At 43.7% G+C, this 26,503-nt stretch overlaps 1 protein-coding gene across 1 annotated transcript in view; it reads left to right on the forward strand.

Moving 5' to 3' along the window:
• The window catches only part of LOC135903751 (pyrokinin-1 receptor-like), a 407,309-nt gene that overhangs the window by 186,940 nt on the left and 193,866 nt on the right, over positions 1-26,503 (forward strand). The gene's annotated exons all lie outside the window — the stretch shown is intronic.

The following is a 26,503-nucleotide window of genomic DNA, read 5'->3' on the forward strand; positions in this document are numbered from 1 at the left end:
CATTAGTCCTTGCATCCATTAGAAAGGTTCAGTAGTATATAGAGCGGCGATTTCGCGTTCTGTGTGCGTTCTGACGTCACAGCTAGGAATGAAGACCATTGCTCATTGAACGGACAACATCTGTTGAGGCAACGCGTCGAGTAGGCCGCTATTTCTTGAAGCCGGGAAAACCATAATCAACATGCGGTTTCGAGAAGAAAAACAAGGTCTGTGTCGTTCGATAACCATGAAAAAGTGAGTAAATATTTGAAGGTAATTCTGATACCCTTCTTTTACGTAAAGACAGTGAGGACTGCTTTCTTCGAGTGACTATATAGTAATGACTTTTTACGACTATTTAATGACATACAGAAGATGATCCGATGGGAGACATCACAAGCAACGCCTTTGTTCATCGAAAGACGCAGGAATAAAACGGGCGAGTGACAGTCAGCCTTACCCCTCTACTTTGCGTCGTGATTTCTTTGTGCGTACACATCTCCTCAGCATAATATGCACGCTAACCTTTAAAAGTTGAAGTGCCTGCTATTAGACACAAACTCATATTTAAGTCAAGACTACAATTCTTGCCCAGATTGCTTTCTAAAATACAGAAGTGTCTATAATTGTTTACTAGTCCAACTGTATAAGATATTCGGAGACAAAATTTGTCGAACCGTGGCCACATTCGTTGTTGGCATCGAAAGCTAATCGTTACCATCTATAGTTTCTTAAGTTCATTGACCTCAGTGGCCGTTTGAAGCACTCATGCACACATCCACTTGCCTGCAGGCAGTACTCACTATCAATCTAATTATGTTCCCGTTTCAATTACTACTGGTGCAGTGTGCCAACAAGTACTCTCATCTGGTTCACCCCACTGCGCTTTTTTTCTTTGCTTTCTCTTTCTCTCTCGGTACTGTGTAGCAACAAGTGTCTGTGTGTGTCTTGACTGTGTTATTGTAGGTGCGTGTAGCGTATTGGAGCGTCTTGGAGCGTCTTGGAGTATCCTGGAGCGTGCTTTGTTGTTGTTTAATAACTGCACACAGACGGGAGGGCAGAATATATGAGAGCTGGCTATCCCACTACAGTGTTATGAAATTGAAACTACAAATGTCACCTTCAATACGCCGCACATATAATGCAAGCACACAAACGTACAAAGTTTACATAAAAGAAATGTAAATGTAAACGAGAAAAAAACAAAAACAAGACAAAAGGAAAATCGGGATGAGCATCTCCCAGATCCCCACCCGCGTTAAGTAAAAAGGTTCATGCTCCCTGTTCAATAAAGGTACCATTATACGCGTAACAAACTAATCTTATTGTTCAAGTAGTCCTTTGAGAATGTGTGGTATAAAGGCTATAAACAGGGATGAGGTACCTCAGTAACGCTGGCCAACGTTTCGACACGAGAACCAATCTTCATCAAAGGCAGCATGTGTGGGTATGAATGTGTGTGCGTTTATGTGCGCCAGCGCACCCGTAAGATTGAGATGCTGGAAACATAGCGGAGGGACTAATACAATAACAGGGTCAGATTTAGAGCCGCAGTGCTCTTGGCGTGGTCATCCAACATCGCACGGAGGAAAAGTTCGAACCCACCGCGTTCAGTTATGCGCACGCAAAAGCCGAATCTCTTCGTCCAGGCCCCCACGTCACTGACTCGCCTAACGGAGGCCTGGGAGACTCCGCCAAGAATTCCGGGCGATCCATCATTTCAGATAGTGCCTCAAAAAAAAAAGAAGAAGGGAAAGCAGCCAGGAAAGGCACGGGCGCAGGAAACTATGCTGCGGCACGAAAAAGACCCGCAGGAGAATGTGGGCAGTGTTTCCGAAGCGCAAAAGAACAAAAGGCCCCATGCAGACCATGATTCCATATATCGCTCAAAGCCCGTACGCCCGCGCGCGTCTGTGCGTGACTGCTGCCATATATGATTGCTTGCGCCCGAGTTCCGTGTTTTCTTTACATCTTCGTTGCCCCCTTTAGTTGATGGGAAGAACGAGTCAGAATTGTTCTTGCCACTGACGTGAAATGCGGGGCGAGGCTTGGTGTAAACAGCGAGTAAAAGCAGAGACGAAACAAAGGAAAGACGGGAGAAAAGAAGGGGGCGCGGTCTGCAACGGATAATGCCCGGCACGAAAACCATTGCCCCGAGAAATCGTGGTTCCGGAACAATTCCTCAGGATCGCGCCTGTAAGCGCCGAGGCCACTCTCGCCGGATGGTCCGGCAGTTCGCTCACGAAAAGCACGAAGCTCCGGAGCTGGTTTGCTTTCGGAGCGCTCCTCTTCTCCGACTTTGTCATGGTTCAGAGCTGCAGCTCGGTTAAAGGCTTAGCCTAGTAGCGTGTCTCCTAACGACACCAAAACTTCGCCTTAGTGGCGTGTTTACAGACTATAGGACGCAGCGTGTTACTGACGGTCTCTCGAATCAGCTATTTGCTGCATTGCTACTTTTCGCAACAAAGGGCATCGGAAAATGGAACGATTGCGATGAAGCAGTGCGTTAAAATGTTGTATGCAACATCCACAGAGAAAGGAAGCGGAACCGTTACGTCTGGCGCTGTATTCCCTATAAGCAACGTGTTCTTGAAAATAAGTGTTCTGGTTGAAAGGAGTTTTGGACAGGCCATTAAGACGGTCGCCCTATGATTCGAAAGACAACAAGGAGGGAGGATTATTTAGTTCCTAGCTGTGAGATGAAAGATCAACTGGTCGTTTTATAAGTTTTGTAGTTATTTGCAGATTTCTTTCCAAATGCCTCCCCGTCATCGACGCCATCTTGCTCAAAGAGTGAGTTGCTCACATCGACGCTAAACAGAAAGTGCGCAACTCGACTCACCTTGGTGATTTTCGGGGTTCGATGTACTTACTTTCATTTAGTCACTTATACCGAAACAATTGCGCTTAGTCTGCCCGTTGAAAGCAACAAGAGACAAAAACAAGCTTTCTAAACTGGAAGCAATTGTACTCTGACCTCCATAGAAAGCAACAAAATGGTGCGTAGAACTAGTGATCGCATCGTCTCAGTGTCAGACTCGAAGAAGCGCGGCGATTTCTCCCATTAGCGGCTTTGTTTTTTTCACGAGTAGACCCCGGCCCCATTATATCAAGCTATGTTACTAACTTAAAGAGCGAGTCTGGCAAAGCGAAGCTGGCTCACTTACGACGTACGAAACGCTACAGTTTCGCCGTAGTTTAGCACTGCAGAGGAATCATAAGGCAACTGCTGGTCGGCTTGTATAGTATGTCCCTCCGCGCAACAGTGCTATTTGATCAATATCGAGCAGAGTCGCGGACGTGTTTAGCTCCAAGCGCCATAGCATGACTCGTAACATCAGCTCATGTGCCATATCCATTGTCTGATTGGCTGGTTTAATTTGGGCGTTGGGGGATTGATTTACTTATTGATTGATTTGACGTCACCATGCAACAGAGTATCTGTGAACGAAAAGAAGATCTGGGAAGGCTGGATATTATTTACGACAAGTTTTTTCCCATTTCTGTCTTAAATAAATGCTGCCTCCGCGGCCAGAAATCGCACCGGCAACCTTGCAAGCAAATTGAAAACCCCAGGCCAATCGACCATCACCGCGAATGCATAGCAATACTTAGAGCCACAAGAAGAAGAAGAAGAAACTTTAGTAAAGAATAGTCCGGCAGTTGTTGATGTGGTGGCCTCAGGTGACGGCTCGAAGTTCTTGGACTCGAGCGGCATCTTCGGCTTGCCGGGCGGCCCAGAGCTGGTCTGCCAGCTCTGAACTAAAGAAAAAAAAATATATAGCATTTGGCTGTGGGAAATAACACACCATTTCTCGAGGACCGACAAAAGAAGTAGATCGCGTAATTTTGTCGAGAATTTCGAGAATAACGAGAATTTTGTCCTTGCTTGCCTGTCGTAGAATAAGCATTGTGTTCAGGAAAATGACTGCGCTCGCAGAAAAGAGTCTCTGGCTGACCATTCCGACGGATGTCCTTTAATCCAAGAGGCAACAAAGGCGGCCAGAGTGTTTAGTTCCTTGCGTCGAGATGAAATATCAAGAGGCGGTCGTATTTGTTTCGCCGTAATTTACAGACTCGTTCCCGACGTCTCGCCCTCGATGTCATCGATGTCATCTTTCTCGAATAAATTGGGCGACGCATACAGCCGCTCGGGCGAGCAGAAAGGATGCCGAGCTGTGCCCGCATCGGAGGCTCGTGCGCTGCTTTGCGCAATCGCATCCGGGCACCACTGCGAGCATCCCTAAACCCGCTGCTCCATGACGAACAGCAGCGGACGCCCGTTTTTCACGCTGGCTCCTTCGCGGCCGACTCGCGCAACCAGCGAGGCGAGACACGTGCGTGCACCAAACAAAGGGACGCTCCGTTTGCATGTCGGCGCGTCGGCGAGATAGGGACGCGTTTGGCTGCCTGCCATACGCACTCGGTGGGGGCGCAGCGCGTTCAACGGAATCGTTAAGTGCGAGCAAAGGCGAGAGAACAAAAGAGGGGGGAGGCAGGGAGACGATGGGGATTGCCGGGTCTGTTGGAGTGAAGGCGCGGTAATGCGGAGGCGTCGGCACAAACGGCGTGCGATATTTCTTCGGAAGAATTCAGTCGGCATCGAAGGGACAGATCTCCGGCCACTGCGGCCGCTAGGCAACAATGGCGCCCCCCCCCCTCTGCTTGCTTTCAAGGTCGCGGGTTAGAGGAGACACGCAACCAAGGATGCGCTATAGGATCCATAATGAAAATATAATAACACAGTCGAATCCTAATATAATGAACCCGGATATAGCGAATTATTCTTTATAGTGAACCCGCGAAGCTAGAGTAAGACCGATACTCATGTAAATAACTACTCCCTCATAACGAATTCGACATTGGGAATATATATATATATATATATATATATATATATATATATATATATATATATATATATATATATATATACATACATACATAATGAAAGTCCGTGGTTTTACGTGCCGAAACTACGATAGGATAATGAGAAATGAGACGCGTCTTAGCTGGGGACTCGGCTACTTTGGACCACTTGGGCTTCTTAACGTCGACCTTAATCTAGGTGCACGAGGTTTTTCTGCATTTCGCTGCCATAAAAATGCAGCCGCCCGAGGCGCGATCGAGCAGCTCAGTAGTGCAACGCCATAGCCGCTAAGCTACCGTGGTGGGTGGCGCGAGAATGAATATAAGTTCATGCTTTCTGAAATGTATTAACCTATTGCAGCATTTTCTGAGAAATGTACTCAGAGCAGATGCCGCCCAAAAAAAGTCGCTTTTCAAAAGACAATATGCGTGCATGATAGATATGCATATTTAACATGGATGTATCGCGCTTGAGCCTAGTGTCAGCTACGCTGTAATTTAAAGATAAACCCAGCTTCCTCATGGGGAGAGTAGTCACACATATGCTTTCTATACGTTTGCTTCCACGAAGCAACGCCATCCCAGAACTAAGACACACGAAGAAGATTGAACGAATAAGTTTGTTGTTTAACGACTACTCAATTCAGTTTTACATGAAGGCTCAGAAACTCAGGCTGCTTCTGAAGTTTTGTAGCTGAGTTGCAAAGTAAGATATAACGCTCAACAAAGGCGCGAGCAAATATAAAGTTTTTTTGGGGGGGAAATAAATTAGAAGAAGCGACTGGAGCGTACAACTCCCAACAGATGCTATGGCCGGAAGATTTGTAACGCCGATCAGAATATGTAAGAACTTTCTACGACACTTGAAGCTCGTAGCGTTACCTGACGATACGTTTTCATGTTCCTTTAATATCTTTCTTCTTATAGTTTTCTCTACGAACTCGAGGGGAACGAGGCGACCATACTTCTAAACTGAACCGCTATGGGTGCCGTACTAAATCTTACTTATATTACTCAAGAGTAGCTGGTATTGAAATATTGTACCGTTGCCCGTTCAAATTTTACGCGTCAACACACACAAATTGGTTAGTACGTTAGATAGAGACGTTAACGAGAACATTCGCTGATCAGTTATGACAACCGATTAGAAATTATTAAACAAGATGGCCTTGTTCCATACAAGAGCTACACTTCCGTACGAAAAGCTTGGTGCTTTCACCACAGCACTCGTTTTAAAACGAAGCTTGTCCTTTGCAGAACTCTGCTACAACCCGTCGACACCGAAACAGCTAGCTGACTACACCGACAAACGAATTAAGAAATGAAATGAAACGATTGCAAGGCAAAGTGTCAATTACTCAGTTCTGTCAAAACACAGACATTTTAGTAAAAAAGAAAAAAAAAGCGACTGAAGACTGCATCGAAGACAGGAAAGTAACGAAACTGACGAACGGTAGGATCAACTTGGACGTAAAAGTGGAGTTCTCTCTCGAGTTTCTGACTTGGCCGAACAGTTCGCGTGCCTGCGAAAGACGGTAATGAGCTGTGCTTCGACGTTCGTGCCTATTGTGTCCGACCGACTGAGCAGTGCTGGAAGGCCCTCGTTAAGCCGCTCAATTAGAAAGATAGCGGCAGAGGTGCAATCAAAGACGTGTGAGATGGGCCGTGCACAGACCGCGTTAGACATCCCGGAAGAGGAAATATAAAACAGAGAATGCAGTACAGCACTTTCCCTCTTGGGCTGAGCCGAGACCATCTGGCACGACACGGCACCGAATCTTGACTGGGAATAAGAAAGACACGAAAACAAAAAGGACAGCGGTGGCGGTGTCGTGAGAAGAAGAGCTCGTGTATCGGTGAGTGAGGTATTTCGCTGGTCGAGGGGTATCGCAGGGAACCTGCGCAATTACCGACTCGCTCATCTGCCACTTCACGTTCATAGCTATGAGCATCAGTACGGAAAGGAGAAATAAAGGACAAACGGAAAACCGAAGGTGAAAATAAAAAAAAACGAGCGAACGAAGCTCGTACTGAAATAATGCCACGAGAAGGAAGAACAACAGCAAGAGGCAAGATACAGAAAAAAAAGAGGAATGAAGTAACGAAAGAAATATTTGAGGAAAGGAGATAGAAGATATCGGGGAAGCCAAGATTGAAGAGATAAAAAAGACGAATTACCGAGCAACGAACGATAGAAAAGGAATGGAAGAAAGAAGTGGACAAGCGCTGATAATAAAGAAACAAAAGAAGGTTAGGATACAAGCAGAACAGAACGAGCTCATGAGTGTAAAAGGAAATAAAAGATTGAAAACTCGATTTCGAGCCATCTACGAACACATAAGCGTTTTAAATTGAGTGCGATCTTTCGATCGTCAGTAAAGGGTTGGCAAAGGTAACTCTTTCCACATGTGGCCCATACTTTCCCATCAATATCTTTATAATGACCTTAAGGTCTTCGTGCTTAACTGGGCCTGCTTTATACGCTATAGAGGCTGTATGCATTTTTACTGACCTTTCGGGAGAATAAAATTATGGATTCGACGGCTCTGGAAACAACCCCTTTAGGGGAGAAACGACTTCCTTATAAATTACGACCCCCCCCCCCCCCAATTAAAACATGAAATTAAGTTTCTTTAATCCTATTATACTGATATTATAACATGTTATTTACTTGAGTGTTTTCTGCAGAGTCACTCTGAAACCGAAATTCACAACTTCTGTACCGAAGTTTCTCGAGACCCCGATGATGCATTTCTGTGCGCCGTTCTGGGAAGATTATAAAGGTCGCTACTATGCGATGAGAATCCCCTGGTAAATAAATTTATTACTGTAGAATGGGCTTGATATGACGCGAAGGAAATTGGAAAATGCTACAGTTTATATAAGTCGCAGAGAGAACTGCTGCTCTCAGAGCTCTGTCTGGGTCATACGGGGCTCCATTTGTCGTGTTGCTTGTGCTGGTTGTGAGGGTTTCTGAAGGATCCCGGGAGACGTACGGTTGGAAAGAAGTGCGCGCGCCGCCTCATGGGCTCTCTCATTTCCCTCGATGCCCTGATGACCAGGGATCCAATGAAGTATTGCAGTGACCCCGTGGGCCTCCGCACGAATGAAGGCCTGCTTGACGAGGAGTACTTCCGATGATGCTGTGTGGCGCGACTTGCAGGCATGCAGCGCATACTGAGAGTCGGTGTATATATTTATTTATTTATTTTTTTACAGGATACTGCTGGCCTTAGTCTTAGGCCTTGGGCAGGAGTGGACAGTGCGATATACAGATGAACAAAACAAAAATTAACAGCAAAAATTATTACAAGAATTCAATAAATTGCAATATACATATTCCATGATTCGCACAAGCCGTACAGAGCATTCCAACGAAAACAGCATTACAAAATTTCAATATATTTTAAAATACGGATATTCGCTGAACCGCAAAAGCTGTACAGAGCATATATCGATGTGTTTTGCTTGCGTGGTGCTTGAAACTCTATCTAATGCCCAGATATTGCGTGGAGTTCAAGTTCCGTTGGGTCGTTAGCATCAGCAGTGGTAAAGGTAGAATGTGTCTCACAAGAACCCACTACGTGGTAGGCGACTGCTCCTTCGCTGGTGCGTGGGTCGAACAATATATACTAAATGTACTCTGTAAAGTGTAGCGTGAACTGCTCGTATTTGAATGTGTCACTAGTGTTCGGTGTCGACGCTATCCCAGAGTCGCAAACAGTTGCGAAGGACACAGAAAAGTGAGTTCTATATACTGCAGCTCAATGTCATTGCTAATTACCTATGGATAGCTTACCTTATTCCTATTCGTTACAACGGAAACAAAGGGAAAACAACAATAAGAAAATAATAGATTTAATACATGAAGTGTAATGCTTCAAATCTAGGGAGCCCTCCCCGATGCCATACCGCACAATTTTTTCAGCGCGCTGAAGCTAAGAGAATAAAGTAAAGAGAAAAGAATTCATTTGGATGTTCAGTGTAAATGATAAGAACGACACATATGATGCTTGCGGCTCTATACTATTATAGTCGGTCGGTCGGTCGGTCGGTCGGTCGGTCGGTCGGTCGGTCGGTCGGTCGGTCGGTCGGTCGGTCGGTCGGTCGGTCGGTCGGTCGGTCGGTCAATCAATCAATCAATCAATCCATCAATCTTTTTTGTTATCAAGTACAACCGGAGGTCGGAATACTAGGGCGTAGTAAAATAAAAAAGAAAGAAAAAAAGATCGAGTTGATGGGACTAAAATAGAATGAAAAGAACACGATAAACAAGTACATAGTGAAGAAGATTTCACCAAAAAAGCACGAAATTAAAAACATCACTGACATGCAAAGTAGATTTAACACACGCACTAACACAATATAAACGAATGCTTGAACAGAAGTCTATAGCTGGAAGTGCACATTCCATGAGTCCAAATATACGAAAGGAGAGGGAAACTATTTGAGTGCAGAAGAGGAGTGCAGACAGAAAGCTGGCTCAAAAGGAAGCACGAATCTTGGACCAGAAAGACAACATGCTCGGAAAGATATCAGGATGGAGAAAATCACTGTTGCATAGCTAGCTGATTTTGCATTCTGGGAATGCGTGAGTGTCTGCTGAATCAGGTAGCAACATGAAATGACCACTGTTCTCTTGTGGTCTTCCACGTATTGAAAAAAAAAAAATGAATTCAAACAAAGTAGCTATGTGCATATATTAATTCTTTGAATGTCAGTACGAAAAGATGACCAATAACAAACTTTTCCTTTCTGTTTTTCTTGTGCAGGTGAGTGCACCTCTAGATCTTATTCTTGGCCTACAGGAATCATGGAGCGAGCGTTCAAGGCAAGGTGAATATTTCTTTTCAGCACAATTTTGCGTTAAATATCTCTATGTGTGTGTATGCGTGTAGATAGAGAGAGGGAGATAAATGAGATGTGAAAGCTTAACCGGAAGATAATTATGTACAAAACAGTAGCGCCCATCAGACGCGCCGCTTCTTCCTTGGCTCCCCCGATGAATTATTTTTTTTTGCTTTATTTATTTATTTATTTATTTATTTATTTATTTATTTATTTATTTATTTATTTCAGACAACAAGGTCTAGTCTTTTATATGATTTATTCCGCGGAATTCTAGCGGACTTCAAAGAAACCAGCGTCTGTCCTTGACATTCGTTCGTTCGTTTCTACGGGAATTTTTTGTGTTCACCGCTGGAGGTGCCAAGAAGTGCGCAATGCGATTCTATTCGCCTGCGCTTGTGTCACGTCACGTAGTTGCCAAAGGGCGAGGAGTGTCTACAAGTGCACCGAGGCAACACCAACAAAAAATGTCCCGTTTTATAATGAAGTATTGAAATATATGTTACGTCACGCGTAAGTTTAACTTTTGGGGGAAGCACTTCTGTCAGCACATGGCTCTAGACATACTTTGGAAGGCCGAAGAAATGTCTTGAGGGCATTCGGCTTCATTATTTACACGGAAAGCTAAAAATAAACGTCGGCAGTGGTGCCCTCATTTCACTAATGACTTGCATCGGTGTTACTCGTTATCTACTAAACACTGACGAACACTACGTCAACGTTTTTTGCGCATGAAGCCCACGTTCAACTTTCAAAAAAGTTGTATCGCCCTATTACCAAAAAAGCTTGAGCTGAGTGCATCGGCGATTTTTCCAGTAATGAAGCGTGCAAGGGCAGGTAAAGAATACGTCATGCTCTTTCTTGCGTTAATAGGTGATAGGGAACCTTTATCTTCATATAATGAGATTGCAAATATAGGCAAGAATTGAAAGTGTGAATTCTGGGGTTTTATGTGCCAGAACCACGATTTGATTATGAGGCAGGCCGTAGGGAGGGACTCCGGTTTCATTTTTACCACCTTGGGTTCTTTAAACGTGTACCCAATGCATGGTACACGGGTGTTTTGCATTTCCCTCCCAGTTTAAGTAGAAAAACAACCGATGCGTGCTGGAAATGAGAGCTTCTTTCCGAGCATAGAATTCATTAATGCTTAAGTTGGTGACATAACCCGCAGAAATAAGGTTGTATAATTGAGGACCTTTTTAATTAGCGAACATAGCGTGTCGCACGCAGATTCTTTCTAATGCATATCTCAGGGTTCGTAAAATGAACTATTTTTCGTTGTTTGTCAGCAAGATAGCATTACAGGTAATAACTCGGAAGAACTGAACTCAGATGTAAAAATCCAGCAGCTTATCTTCAAATAATGTGGTCGTTTCCTGGAGCAAAATTTAGAGAACCTGAGTATTAAAGTGGCGGGCGATGTGTCCGAGGGTGTTACACGAAAATACCATGTTGCACCATTTCCATCTCGGCATCGAATTTCCAACTCCTATGCCTTCCTCATTGGAATGGCTGACAGCCCAACGTGCGGCACATATAACTGTGACGAGACACTCGCATACATAATCACCGTTTACCGGCGATGCAGTGCTTAGAGGCAGGTAACCTGCACAGTGCTGGATAGACTGGATAATCTTCAACTATCAGAAATAACCGTTCTGTGTCAGTGCTTCCAATGGAACTCCACGCGAAATACTTTATTCGCGCTACTCAGGCTCCTGAAATATACATGCTTTCATGATAGACTTTAAGAGCGCTGTCTGCTACAGCTGTAATATGCGCACACTCACTTCGTGCTTGTCTCTTTTTTTTTCTCTCCCTTTTTTCACTCTCCTTTTATCCCTCGATCACCTCCCCCATGCCGGGTTGCCAACCGGAACTATACCTGCTAAATCTCTCTGCTCTTCGAAATATCCATTCCACCACTGGAAAGGCTGTTCGAATACTTCGTTTCCGTTTGACACAAACAATTTGTTTCTTTTTTTACTTGAGATTGGAACACCAATGAGATTAAATTAGCCTCAAGAGAACATCTAATACACGGCAAAGTCTTGCTTTACGTTCAAGCAACACTTTGGAGCAGAGTTCGAAAGTGTAGAGTAGTGAAGAAAATGTAGCGCTATAGCAATTTTATGTCTATAACATTTTGTGACGAACTAACTGCAGTGTTGTTGCCCGTGACGATAGTCGAAGACAAGTTGCGACTATGTTAGGAATGATTTGGCGCATAAATGGACGAACACAGAAAGAAATGAGGTAGACGGAACGAAAATGAATTGAATTTCCTGTGTTCGTCCTTTTGTACGCGCAACTCTACCTCACACAAGTCATGCACCAACTCGCCCAGCAAGAAGTTATTCTGAACTGTCAATACACGACTGATGTAGCAACTTTGCACAGGAGCACAGGCACGGATACAGCCCCGCGTCTCCGGTGTGCCATCCAGTGGCCGGCGAAGTCAGTAAGCGACGCCAACCAAGCAAGGAGAGCTGAAACATGGCCTTCTGTACAGTCCGGCGAAAAATTTTATGCGTAATGTTAAGAGACAGGAAGAGAGCGGTGCGGATCAAACGGTGCGGATAGCAAACGGGGATAACCGGTACTGCAAGTTGGCATTAAGTGAAAAAGATTCAGTGGTCTCTGTGTATCTGTTTCTTTCTACCTCCTCGTTCAGTCGCGCTTACCCATACTTTCATTGAGCTGGGCAGGCCATGCAGTGCGTAGGGCAGATAACCGGAAGGTCATTCGAGTTACAGAATGGGGGCCGAGGGAAGGGAAGCGCCGTCGGGTACAGCAGCAAATTAGGCGGAGTGATGAAATTAGGAAATTTGGAGGCGCAAGTTGAAGTGAGCTAGACAAAGACAGAGTTGATTGGAGATATTGCCGGGAGAGGCCTTCGTCCTGCAGTTTGGACATACAAAGAATGATGATATGATGATGATATGGTGATATGGCATGCGAATGCTTGTACGTTTGGTGAAGGCGCGAACTCGGCGTGCTATCTTGAGTGCACAAGAACTAGAATGAACTAGAATGGAGCTGGAGAGCCAACCTAGCACGTGGTGCACTCTGGTGGGGTGGCTTCGGTGTAAGATAGCACATGTCCCCCTTTCGTGTCGGCGGGGTCAAAGCACGCCGAACGCCACCGGTCACGCCAGCTGCGCCGGGACGCTTAGAATTGACGACGGCGTAGCGTAACTGCGCAGCGCGTTACGCGGGACTGTATCCGGGCCTTTATGAGAGACGGGGTGGTGGAGAGCTTTCGATTAATTTTGCTAACTCTTTCTCGCTGTTCTGAAAATTGCTGCTCGTAATGAGAAATTGATCACTCTTTTGAAGAATGTATGTCATTTGTCTGATGGAATGACTGATTCATCGATTGATCGATATCGCTTTGCGTTTAATGCAAGGCATGGGCTTCAGAGAAGCTGTAGGATATACAGGAATCCGGATTAACATTTATCACCCCATGTACCACTGTGTGGCGGACTGCGAAATTCCGCGCCACACGAACGGTTTTAGATCATGCCTCCTCAGGAATGCAGTCGACGAAATAAAATTTATAAATCTGAGATAGCATACTCCATGATCCTTAATATATACGCATGAACTGCAGAGGTTCAGCATAACGTGTGCACCACCCACGTACTGCCAACTGGTTGGCCACGTGCACTAGCACTACACCGGGTGTTTCAGCGAACATTTCAAATTCTTTTTAAAAATTGCCTCTGGCAAATAGCATAATTCTAGTCCATGAGCTGGTCTACTTGAAGAGGCGCACATTACTTGCCCAAAAATTGAAGGGCATAATCGACTAATGAACACAATTTCAGTAATTAATCTTTTAACTAACTACATTATTTTACACACTGCAATTCACCGATTCTAGCCGGGGAGTTCGCAAAGCGGATACACTTGGAACAAACTCTCAGGATGGCACCAGTTTCGAAATATTAATTCCCTAACTTTGCGGAGAACTGCATTCGCATTACAGATACTTTTCTGCTTGGATGCATAAAATGGCATTTTGTTAAGAAAGTAAGTGAAACGACAGTGCATATTTACTGCAAGTTTGACGGCGCATATATCGCGAATGGTCTCATCTACACAATTCTTTTAAAATGAATATGCCTTGCAATCTTACCTGTGACATTTGTAAATTGCAATATGTGCCATAATGTGGTTAGGTAAAAACTTATTCATTTTTTCTTAATTACTCGGTTATACGTATCAGTTCTTGTGCAAGTAATGCCCGCTTCTTCGAGTAGACCAGCTCATGAACTAGAATTGTGGTATCTGCCACAGGCAGTTCTGAAATATGTTTTGAAAGTGTTCGTTGAAACACCCTGCATATTTCGTGCTGAGGTTATTGTACAAACGTTCTGCGGACTTGCAGCCCTGCGCGTTTGTTCAAGTATAGTTACTCGACAAAAGTTTACCGAATGTCACTAGCTTATGCTTAGACAAAAGGACTTTGTTTAACAAATGATCGAGTTAGCACTTTATTATTATATGTACATTGAAACATTGAATGACAGGAAAGGAAAGATATGCACAAGCAAAGTAGGTTGAATGACGCCTATGCAGAACATCGCAGGCTGCTTCGATCTACATATTTCACAGCGGACCGAGTTCCCTACTCCATTCTGCATTCGCACCTTTTTTAGCTGGCGCCAGCTCGAGGTTTCCCAACGCAGAATGCTTTTAGTGCAACCGGATAAGCAACGCAAAAGCCAATAATTTTTCGTAACCGCAGTCACGTGGCGAATTCCAAGGGTTGAACGCAACGCCAAGGTGCTACCCACCACGAGCAGCATCTGTCATCTGCTGCAAGACCATACAGTGCGCCTCGAAATTAAATAAAGCAAAAGAAAAACGGAGAAAGGGCAAGGGCCTGCTACGATTCCGCTTGCTGAGGCGGCATTTCGCAGGACGAAATGGCTTCTGCCGTCTGGTTCCTCCACTGCCACGCAAGCTACGCGGCAGCGCGGCTGCGGCTTTGAAATTCAAATCACGAATTTCGAGGAGCATTGGTGCCACGCCCGACATTTAGCATTGCCTTATAGAAGACGACGATAAAGAAAGGAGGCCGTTCTTACGGGAGCAATGGGCTCCATCTATTATGTTCGAGAACAGGGGTGCAGCGCTTTTCTACACGTGAACGCAAGAATGTTATACTATAGTGTGACTGCTCTGCGCCAAGCGCAAAAGAAAAGAAACAAACGAACAAACAAAAAGAGGGCAGAAAAGAAGGAAAGAAAGGAGCAAAATAAAAGAGGAAGAAAGCCCGAAAAACAACACGATTGAAAGAGCTCCCTGCCATGGTATCTCATATGCTCTCCATGCGGGATCATTTGATATAGCTCTAACGCAGTGTTGTAATTCGATCAAAATAATAAAATCGCATGGTTTGGCGCTACCAAAATGCTCAATCACTTCTGATGAATGCCGCAATGCAGGGGTTCGGATTAATTTTGCAAACTTGGGATGAAATTATTTCAAAATTATTTAACTATAAATTGGGATTCATTCAAACCAGTGATGAACATTTTACATGTCACATATATTCTGCAAGATATTATTAAGTTCATAACAGCACGACAGAGAGTAAGATCCGTAAAACAACCGTTATATTTGTTCTTCCATTTCCCTAAGACCGTGCCTGATAGCAACCAAGCGGCCACATCAGAGCGTAACAAGCAATACAAGAGCGTTTCCTGTTGCTTGCATGAAAAGCCAATGTAAGTGTATACGCAAGACATTCTTATAAAACAATCTTTTTTAACATCTTCGGGCAATAAAGGACAACCAGTACTTCCCAATCTGCATATGACGTACAGGGCGGCAACGTCAGTTGCACTTTCGCAATGAAATAGCGTTGTCAGAACGCAATAGACAGGTGCTACCTATCGCTGCAATGGAGTAGTAAAACTTTGGGACCCGCACTCCCAAAACTTCTGCCAGGTAAGTGCCGTACGCGATTGGCAGTCGATGTGGCCATCTCCTTCTCCACCTCCTTCTCACCTCAGTCACTATTAAGAATTGCGGTCGCCCATCCACCAGCAAATGCTATCGTAGAAAATTAATGTTGTGAATACGAAGCAAGGTGTTGTGGTGGCTGGCCATCAGTAAGGGTTTCCTGTGATTAACTGACCTAGGTAGACGTACTCCTTCACAGACGCTAGAGGCTGATTGGCGATCATGAAATCTTGTTGCCTTGCCCGGTTATACACCATTATCTTTGTCTTCTGCATGATAATCTTCAACCCCACTCTTACCTTCTCTCTGTTAAGGTCCACCATTTGTCGTGACGCGTCTGCGCCACAACAACTATATATATATATATATATATATATATATATATATATATATATATATATATATATATATATATATATATATATATATATATACAAAGAGAGCCCGAAAGAGAGGTAAATGAGCTGCAAGAAATGAGGATGTTTGCCGGAAGACAAAGCTATATTTTTCTACCCTGCACTGTGAAGGCTACGCCGTGCTCATTCTCATTTATTGTGAATCATTAGCCACACGCCAGTTTGAAAATACCCGTCACCAAAACTTGACGCCATACTCGTCCAGTTTGTACGCGATTTCATCACCCCGAAAATTCGGAGGAAGGGCCTTAGCTCAGCAGGACGTATACGGCCACATGTGCTTGTGCGTGTGCTTCCGTTAGCCTTCCTTCAATTGTAGCTTCTCTGTTTCGGAGTTCTTTCACACCCACCTGTTTAGCCGCTTTACAAGCGAGTGAACAAAATTCATAGCCCTCCATCCGCCTTCTTACCGTACACAGCCGAATACAGCCGAAATACCAGGGTACCTCTTGGGACGATGTTGCTACCTTGAGCAACGTTGTACAAATTGCGTCCCCAGGCGGTGCCCGAAAACTTAATTAATTAGAGCCGGAGTACCAAGGAACGAGTGAAAACTCCGCGAACACCAGCGCCGTGCTGACAGAGAGAGATGCTTTGTCATGAACGCAATGCTTTTCCGTGTACTCCTGCTTAGTGCAGAGCCTAGTTTATTAAATCTAAGCAACGGGAATACAAGCCTAGAGGATGACATTGCTTTGCACGTAACTCAATTTGATCGCAAGAACGGAATTAGCTTTAATTGAACACAAAAGCACACAGGTTTCCTTAATTTATTTTACGCTTTAGGAAGAACTTTACCCTAACTTGGTTTCGGCGCGTGCATTGAGACCGTATAGTGAAAAAATACTTTTTTTTTTCGACTACGTTTCGCAAAAGTGCGGTCGTTTCACAAGCAGACAGCTCAGTACAGCGCATCTTTGCAGAAAGGTGTGATCCCAGGAGGTAACTGAAATGCAAAGTGCGAATCACGATAAAATTTTCAAGGTGTCGTTTACCTTTATTGCTTCAGGCACATCTTTTTTACTGATTACAATTATGAACTTAAGAAGTCAGAAATGGAAATTATGAGACCTGAGAACTAATGAATGTAAGAGAAACGAACTTAAGAAGCATGAACTTAAGAAATATGGAATTAGGAACTATGAACTTCTGCATTGAAACTTAGCTACGTAATTGCAATAAATTTAAGAACTAGAAACTTACAACTAAGACCTGAGAAATTTAAAATTATTTAAGAAGAATAAATTTAAAAACATTGCACTCAGAATAGCCTCGCAATTTCTTTCTTCTTTTAAAGATTAAGATTTCCTTGGCATTTCACGCCTTTATTGCTCTTTCCTATCACTTAATTAGGTCGTTTTCTTCTCAGCGCACCGACGAATCTGCGTTAGGATTCTTCCCATTTCTCTTTTTGAATGGTAAACCAGAAGTTCAACTTTGATCCTTTCGAAACAAAACGGAACTTCACGGTGAATTGCTTAATAAAGGAAGGGTTTAATCTGCAAATCACCAAAGATGTGGCGGAACGAAAACAAGAAACATAAACGAAAGGTTTATGGGTTTCTGCGTTATTGCATACTTGTATATTTGGAAGCAGTTTTATTGTCACATGATCTGTCCCATGTCGCGCTACATTTTTGTACGCTATGTTTCTTAACCGCTTTTTATGAGTCGTGTGGGCATGCAGAGCCACTGTACCTCGCAGTGTTCTGACCCCCCTTACAATGATGGCCACTGCACAATAATATATATATATATATATATATATATATATATATATATATATATATATATATATATATATATATATATATATATATATATATATATATATATATAGTTTAAATACACTTATACGTCTCGCGTAGACCGAACAATATGGTCCTTTAACGTATAGAGGGCCATATTATTACATTCGCAAACGGAATTCAATCTTCCGGAAAAAGACTAGGTTTATTGGAGCGTACAGGGCTTGCGAAATCCTATTTTCGCTTTTCGTAAATGGAACGCATTTCAAGCGACAAACGCCTAAGCGCAAAGAAATTTCACTCTGCCTTTTTATAACGACAATTTTATTCGCTGCACGAAGAAATATTTTCCGGCAGAAAACCAGCAAGTTGACACAGCTTGTCAAATATGCAAACACAAGTAAAAAATTTAGTCGTGAGGAATATAATAGATAGTAAAGGGCTAGATGAAATGCGAGATTTATTGGGGTGTACTTTTTTGTGCTAAACCAAATGGAGTTAAAGAAACAATCAAGGTTGGGCATCCTCGTATTGCCTATGGCTTCAATGTTTTGCTCGATGTATATTGTCTGAGCGTAGTGTTTCAGAAGCGAAGTAAGAGTGTGCGAGAATGCCTACGTGAGTAAAAAAAAGAAACAGAAGAAGATTGAGTGGATGGTAGCCGTCTTTCCTGAAAGGCTCACGTCTGGAACGAACGTAAGACAACAGGGCAGCTGTCCAAAAGTATCGCTAGAAGCGTCACGTTGGAAAATGAAGGTTGTTGAGGGGCGCAATGGGCTTCACTGTATAAGGACTGCGTGTAAATATACATTTGTCTCTTTATCTCGAGGAATGCAATACGTCCTTTTGTCCTTGTTTAGCAGCTATTATTGCTGCAAAAATATCCCAGCTTCATTCTTTGTGTTCGTTTGTCATCTAGGTGTTTGGCCACGTTAGTGACATTGCAAGTGGCCCCCGACAACAAAATACATAGCAATAAAGTTATGAAATTGTAATTGTAGAAAAAAAAAGCGAAGTCGATACTAACCAGAAATGAATAAATTTCACTTTGTGAGGTTCAGTGAGTGAAGTAGGGGGAGTAGTTAACCTTTCTGCAGTCTGTAATCTAAATGACCCAACTGTCTGGCGCGTGTATTCACGAACTGCGCCCGAGCTAATGGTCCGGCTCTCCCACAGGACTGCCCCTTCAAAGATAATCTTACCACCTTTCACGAAATTACGTCGCATTACAGACAAAGCAGGAGGAAATTCCCGCCCCCTAACCTGAAACGGAACAGGGCTCAGGCCGTTACTGTCAGGCTCTTACAGACCAGACCTTACCTCACCCCGAGAGTGCTTAGTTGGATAGACCCCTACTTGCCACAGACGTGCTACAAATGCGGTCACGCATGCTGCTCCTTCGACCACATGCTCTGGCTGTGCCCGTACAACGCGGGCTCCGACCTTCAACACAAGTCCAAGTGGGGCGTCTTGCTGAAGAGCTCGGATTTCACGAACCAACTACAGACCGTCCAGAGGGCCCGTGACGTTGCGGAGATCACCACCTCCCTGTCCCGTCGTGGGCGCAGCCACGAACTTGATTGGGGAGCCTTCGGTTCCCTCCAATCAAGTTCGTCAGGACACTCTAATAAAGTTCTCGTCACTGTCACCCTAATGATAAGCACCTGTTGAGCTTCCAACTTTTGGAGGAGGGTGGTTGGAGGTGGAACACGGACAATAAGCATCCAATTTTCTTGTTTTGCTTATTTATTGCTCGGCAGCTTTCTCATCATATCGCGGGGATGCCTGGACAGGATTCCTTTGCGGAGAGCATAGCGGGCTGCTGCCCGAAGCCATACCTACGGGGCCTATCCGAGACGCCCTCATACTCTGACGGCCATGCCATAACGATACGGAGACATTCAAGAAAAACAGATTACACAAAAGCAAAGTCCCACCATCTCATTCCACGCTGAGTAGGGAGAAAGCCGTGCATCTACGAAGTCTCCAAAGAAATTCTTTCAGACAGCCCACATTATCGCACAAAGTATACATCTCACACTATACGAATACAACTGTCAGTTCTACGGAAAACCCAATAGGCTCTATCTCACAGTTTGGGAGTCCAATCGTGTCAAGGAGGTTCCAGCAACCAAAGCGCCATCGAAACAGCAGTGGGAAGTAATTCCCACTGCTGTGGTCAGCAGGGTTTAATTAAGACCTGCTGACCCGACCTGACCCGGACGACCACAAACAACTGGAGGACTGAGCAATGTGGACAGCCGAAGGCCCCGGCATCTTGGACTAAGGAAACCATCGACCTGAGGCCGACATGCACAAGATCGCCAGGTCTATTTTTTTAATAAGTTCATTTGGTTATTATCACTATCTCGTGTATTTTTTTTCTTTTTTCTTTCCTAACTTCTTTTTCTGCACCGGTGAACTAAAGCACTCGAAATATGGTTGCGTCCAGCCTATCTGATTGGTTGTCTAGCTAAATAAGGCTGCAAACAGATTCCGCTTTACATGTGCGTGTACTTGTTGCGGGTTACGCTATGTGCTAACCATGAATTCAGCCTTTCTTCAGTCTTCTACGAGCAGGATCAGAATGTTTTGAATCGGCCCTGTACAAGCAGCAGCCGTGCAGGTCTTCGTGGATGCAATTCACTGAATACTAGCTTAGGGGTCGACTTTATTGGCTGACAAAGAACCTGAACAAAGAACGTCTTTTGTCCAGACATCCGTGTAGATTGCTGCGTCCTTTGTGGGCTTTTTCTCGAGCTTTATTTGGCGAAAACAATGTATACGATGTTGTCGATCGTACAATGTAGCTCCTACTAAGCTGCTGCTTTTCTTATGTGCTTTCGAGAATGTTGTACTTCCGTTGCGAGAGTCCCAGGAATCGAGTTGAAAGTAAACCTTTTGTAGTGAATTTTTCGCGCCGTACGATTACGAGGCATGTCACAGTGCAGGGACTCTAGGTGAATTTTTACCACTAGGGTTCCTCAACGGACACCAAATTGAGGTACATGAACGTTCTTGCATTTAGATCCACCAAAATGCGACCCCAGCGGCCTGGTTCGAAGCCCTGGCTTCGAGCTCAGCCGCGCAACAGCATAGTTACTAAGTTACCGCGGCGCGAAGTTCGCAGTTGAAGAGTTGAAGACCTACAGATGTATTACGCAACAGATTCGACCTGCAGTTCTCGTGGATATCCTCGGGTGTTTCTCTGTATTTGCTCAGGTACAGCCATGCTTTCTGGAAGCATTATTACAGACCGAACTCACAAATTCAGCGCGCTCATTTGTTGCTGTTTTCATATGGACAGCAAGTCAAACTAAAAATGCTGCATATGAAAATATTTAAGTATAGAAAGTAAGACGACAAGTTGCAATGATAACAGCACCATGGCCATGTGAATCGAAAGTGGATTTTCGCAGTAACGAAGCAAGAAGGGATGCAGTATTTTCGTCAATACGCTACCACCCGCCAAATTCAATAAAAGTTCTCTGCACTAGCTGAAACACAAGACAAGAATAGACATTGTGTTCTTCAAACAGAAACATTATCTTGAATTACAATAATCTGTTAAGGGTTGAAGCTGAGAACATCAATGTTCGGAATCAGCAACGCATTTTGATCTGCAATGAAACCCGGAAAGAAAAACACGAAAACAAAGATTTTCGTGAGCTCCGTTACAACGCAGCTTTTTTCCATATTTATTATTGATTGGAAAGGTATCTCTCTTATTACGAAGGTGGACATATTTAGTTGGATGTGATAAGACAAGACTAAAATCTAACTATGAGTAGTTAATTCAATTGTAAGAGCACATATAATATAATTGTGTTAAAATCGCTGATTTAAGTACAATCACAACAGACGGAAGTTACTTATACAATATTTTAAATATTTTCTTTACACAATTGCGGCGTCCATTAGCTTAGTTGTGCAACCGTTGGGATTGTGCACTCTATATGTGTATATATACACTTCATAGTGAAGTTGGAAATCTAACTGAAAATGGCAAAGCGATGTAGCAGTTAAGCGAAAAACAGAGTAAAGTGCCAGACAAGTCTCTTTTGTGTCCGAGCCGGCCATAAGAGGCTGAACAAAGACAACAGAGGAACTGTGACATTACTGAGAAAAACAAAGCAGTCACATAAACATACGAAATAAGAAAACAAGAAAAGCAGCAGTCGCTGAGGTCCATTTCAATGGGGCTAATTACAGAGGCGCCGCTGGTTGCTGCTCTCCCAAAAGCGCTGCCATCCGATGCACTCGAAAAGAAGTGTTCTGCAGACCTTGCTGACTAATGAAACGTCTTCGCTGGTACCCCCAAGTTTGCTCAGATTTTTTTTCATTGTTTTTCTATCATTATGACCAAGTTTTTTTACAAAGCTGTGTTTTTTTTTTTACCCTCTAACGCTTCGTCGCTGTCTTGCTCCACTGAAGCCGCACAGTTCCTTGCTTAAAATTTGGCGCCACTCTTCATTTCTTTCTGGCAAAAGTTTTGTGAAAGCAAAAAGAAGAGACAGAGACTAGAATGCTCGAAATTTAAAAGCGTTGTTTACTTGTCACACCCAAGCAATTAAGGGCGAGATGTTGTTTACCGCTGGCAGCAACGCCGCTTGTTCCTTTAAGCGTGACCGGAATAGCGTCCGCAAGACTATCGCAATATAAATTCGTATAAAACGCTATCGCGGCGGGTTTCGCAGCCATTAATTAGCCCTTGGACTCCTAAGGTAACAGATAGAGAAATAGACGGGAAGACAGCTGGCGACGTTGCGGAAAAGTGCAAGCTTTCTGCCCAAGGAGCAAATCGCTTGCATCAGAAGTAAACACGTCCACAGCGGCGAGTCCAACGATTGCAGGTGTCCCACAGTGGTTACAAATGTTGCCTTCGCAGTGGACGGGACGCCTCCCGCTCGTCTCGGCGTGTGAACGGAAAGAACAAACGCTGGGGCCATGGGTGTCAAACAAGGCTTTGTGAAGATGTTTATTGTGTGCGTGTGCAGGGTGTTGCCAGTTCCTTGCGCATGCTTACTGTGGGTGTTAGCTCACCTCTCGCCCTCGCGTACGTCAGGAGCCTGAGGTTGTTCTTCAGTAATGCTGAAACCTCAAGTGTGTCACTAAGGCCGTCGTCTACCTGAAGAGATTTCAATAGTTCCGAGTTGCTACACTCGTGAAGCCGGTAGAACACGACGTGAGAAAGAAAAATTGCATATTACTGGATAAAAAACAAACATGCATGGAAGGTCTTGTGGATATTTGCGAGGGGCACTAAAGGTAACTTTTTTGTTATAATTATTGATAATTGTGTTTCAGAGCAAGAAAGTAGAGGTTTCTTTTGCGTGTTGATGATTTCGTGACGTATGTACATGGGGAACATTTTCGCTGGATCTCCTCAGAGAACACTTTCATGTTAAAAAGTTAAGCATTCGGGTGACTTGGAATAAATGTAAGCACAAATGCCCTTATGTTTGGCCCTTCGTGCTGCTGACAAATATTGCTTGTTTGCATTCGTTGTTTGCTTCGGTAGCTTCGTGAAGCATTACCGCAAAAAGGAAGCAAGCACATATAGAAAGAAAGAAAGAAAGAAAGAAAGAAAGAAAGAAAGAAAGAAAGAAAGAAAGGAAGCAAGAAAGAAAGAAAGAAAGGAAGCAAGAAAGAAAGAAAGAAAGAAAGAAAGAAAGAAAGAAAGAAAGAAAGAAAGAAAGAAAGAAAGAAAGAAAGAAAGAAAGAAAGAAAGAAAGAAAGAAAGAAAGAAAGAAAGAAAGAAAGAAAGAAAGAAAGAAAGAAAGAAAGAAAGAAAGAATTGAAGAAAGAAAAAAAGAAAGAAAGGAAGATAACCACTTCAACTTCTGACGGTAATGCTATATGGAATGTTAAACGAAGCACGTCTTTCAGCATTCTTTAGTTCCTCCTTCCAATAACTGTGTCGCGTTCTCGTCGCTTCTTCTTCGGCGTTATAATACGAATGAACAACAGCGCTTGGCTTCGTGCGTCCCGCACAGTTCATGCATTTCCACAGTTAATCGGGGCCTTCTGAAGTAACATTCTTTTTCCCACACTGCTCGCTAGTTCTGGTGAAGATTATGTCCAAGAGCATTCTGGTTCTTAGTATGTCCTTGCTGCACAAAAATAAGTATTCGTATAATGTGACAAGGTGGCATTCATATCGAGATTGTTCGTTTTATTAGCACGCCTCGCTAGAGCCCAGATGAAGGTATTAAATTATAGAGAAGCTTGCGATGGTTCCGGCTTTCTTTTTTTCTTCGTGGTTCCCACATTTTCTTTAGTTGATTTGATAGATCAAACTAGTCGATGTTTTCTAATAAGTCTGGTATTGTCAGCGTCTCTAGATTATCTGTGCTCATCACAGACAACGTATGCAAATGTGTCTGGGTGTGCGCGACTGAGTGTCTTTCTATACGTGCTTGTCTGTGTTTTCTTTACTGCACTCTATTAAGGAGATATATTGGTGGCTGTAACGTGGCAGGGGCCACTCCTGTGACGTGTAATCGTGATTATTCGTCGCGCGCTCAGTTATCATCCCCAATACCCGTTGATCAATACCAATGTCGGTGCCTGCAGATGGCACCGGCTACTCCTCTCCTCAGACATCATTGTGCTCAGTTATGATATTGATTATAAATTGTTCACGTAGCAAGGATTCTCCATCATGATAACTATTCGTGGACTCAAGGTATTTGCAGCACTACAGGTAAGTGATGCACCTTGTTTCATGAACTCTATGGCCAACATTCTAGCGGCAATTAATTCTTAAATGGTGCTGAAGCCTAGAGGTTACATGGCAGACCCTGGCATGCAACTCAACATACCGATTAAAGACGTGCCTGTTCGTACGCGTGTGTGTGAATCTGGAAACTTGCTGCTAAAAGCAGGTGGCTTGAAAAATGGTGCCAACCATTTCTCCACCCGACAACCACTTGTACCATGACGCTGAACAGTCAGGGAATATAAAGGCCAGACGAGAACCAACCGCATCTGTGCCACAGGACATCACGAGACGCACCGGGTAACCGCTTCTCTGCCCGAGAACCATCTGATGGGGGTAAGACGCTGAGCATTTAGCGAATAAAAGCCAGATGATTACGAACCGCATCTGCGCCACAACGCATCAATAGACAAGGCCATATTAGAGGTTGAGTTAGAACATAATGCGATACTCGAAAGGCAACTCCGGTGAATTTTTCATGTCCACTGCATGAAAATCTTACTAAAATATTGAATATATGTTGTCTTTTGCACTCTGATTATCTGTACCAAATGGTATGACTGCGACGCATTTAGTTTTCTTGAAAATAAATTTTAGCAGTGCTTCTATTGTACATTGCAGATGAAACCTTACTTAAGAGGAAGCTTTAGCTCGGGAGCTCCTATATAAATACATGTAAAAGGCGAATTCATTTTTCTCGGCAACCACTGCACCAAACATGACGAGGTTTGTTGCATTTAAAAGAAAACCTAAAGTCTAGTGACTGTTTGTTTTGAATTTCTGATTTAGGTTGTGAATTTTTTACTAAAGATTGGAAAAAACGCAAAATTTCCAGAAAAGAAAACTACCAAGTTTACAGCCCCATAACTCAGCAATGAAAAATGACATGACAATTATGTGAATTGCAACTCATAGTACATCTAAAGCGGACAAAATTGATTTGTTACACTTGAATCTCAAAAAATTTAGTAATGTGTAAATATAGCTTTTGCAGAACCCATGTACACAACATAACCAATTCACGTAAGATATAAATTGACATATCGAATTTTTCTTCTTTGAATGATCTTATGGATGCCGTTTACAGAGCCACGATATCTAATCTTGACCGCGAGATATTAATTTGTAAACGTCGTGGTTCTATCTTTCCGAACTCTTCAATTTTTGAAAGTTCTTTCAATAAAATTAGGCCTAAATCGAAATTCCGCTTCCAATAGTCCCTAGAATTTTAATTTCTCTCTCAAATGCATTAAATTTGATTGAAATTGGTTCAGCGGTTATCTCAGGAAAGCGTTTTTGCGTTTTACATATATTTGAATAGGCCGCGTCGGAGTTGGCCCCGACCTAAATCTTCCTCTTAACGCGGGTATATATGGGTCGTTTGTTCTAGTTTAGCCTGTTTTCCCCTGTTTTACAATTTTTCGCGGAGCATTTCTCATCTGTGCATAGGGATAGCCGGCTCTTATGTAGCCTGCCTTCCCATAGGCTTGTAGTTAGTAAACAAACAACCACAGAAGGATTTAAGCCTTCGGAACGTTTTCCTGCACCGTACTCACTTATTCTGATTATGATGGCGGTTGCGATAATGACCCTCGAGTTTGGAGGAGACCACTGCCGTTCCGGACAAGAGCTGTCGGCCAATAATGTGCAGACTGTTTTGCGCGAGTTAACTTGGCGCGCACAACAGCGTCGTGCCCTCAAGACCACTGCAGCGATGACACCACTTCCAGCCACCTGTTCCATTAGCGACATGCCATCGGAGACGAGAGGCTCCGGTGCGGCCGGGTTAATTTAGGCGACGCCGAACCGCATCGACGTTGGCAGCAATTTGAGCGCAGGAAGCTTCGCCGTTAACGCTTCCGAGAAAGCAGGACTCACCCTCCGCCGAGAGCTGTTGGCACCGTGGCCACTAATCTGGCGTCGCAGTCTTTAGAAATAAA

The sequence above is a fragment of the Dermacentor albipictus genome, chromosome 9 (assembly GCF_038994185.2).
Source record: "Dermacentor albipictus isolate Rhodes 1998 colony chromosome 9, USDA_Dalb.pri_finalv2, whole genome shotgun sequence".
Taxonomy (NCBI): domain Eukaryota; kingdom Metazoa; phylum Arthropoda; class Arachnida; order Ixodida; family Ixodidae; genus Dermacentor; species Dermacentor albipictus.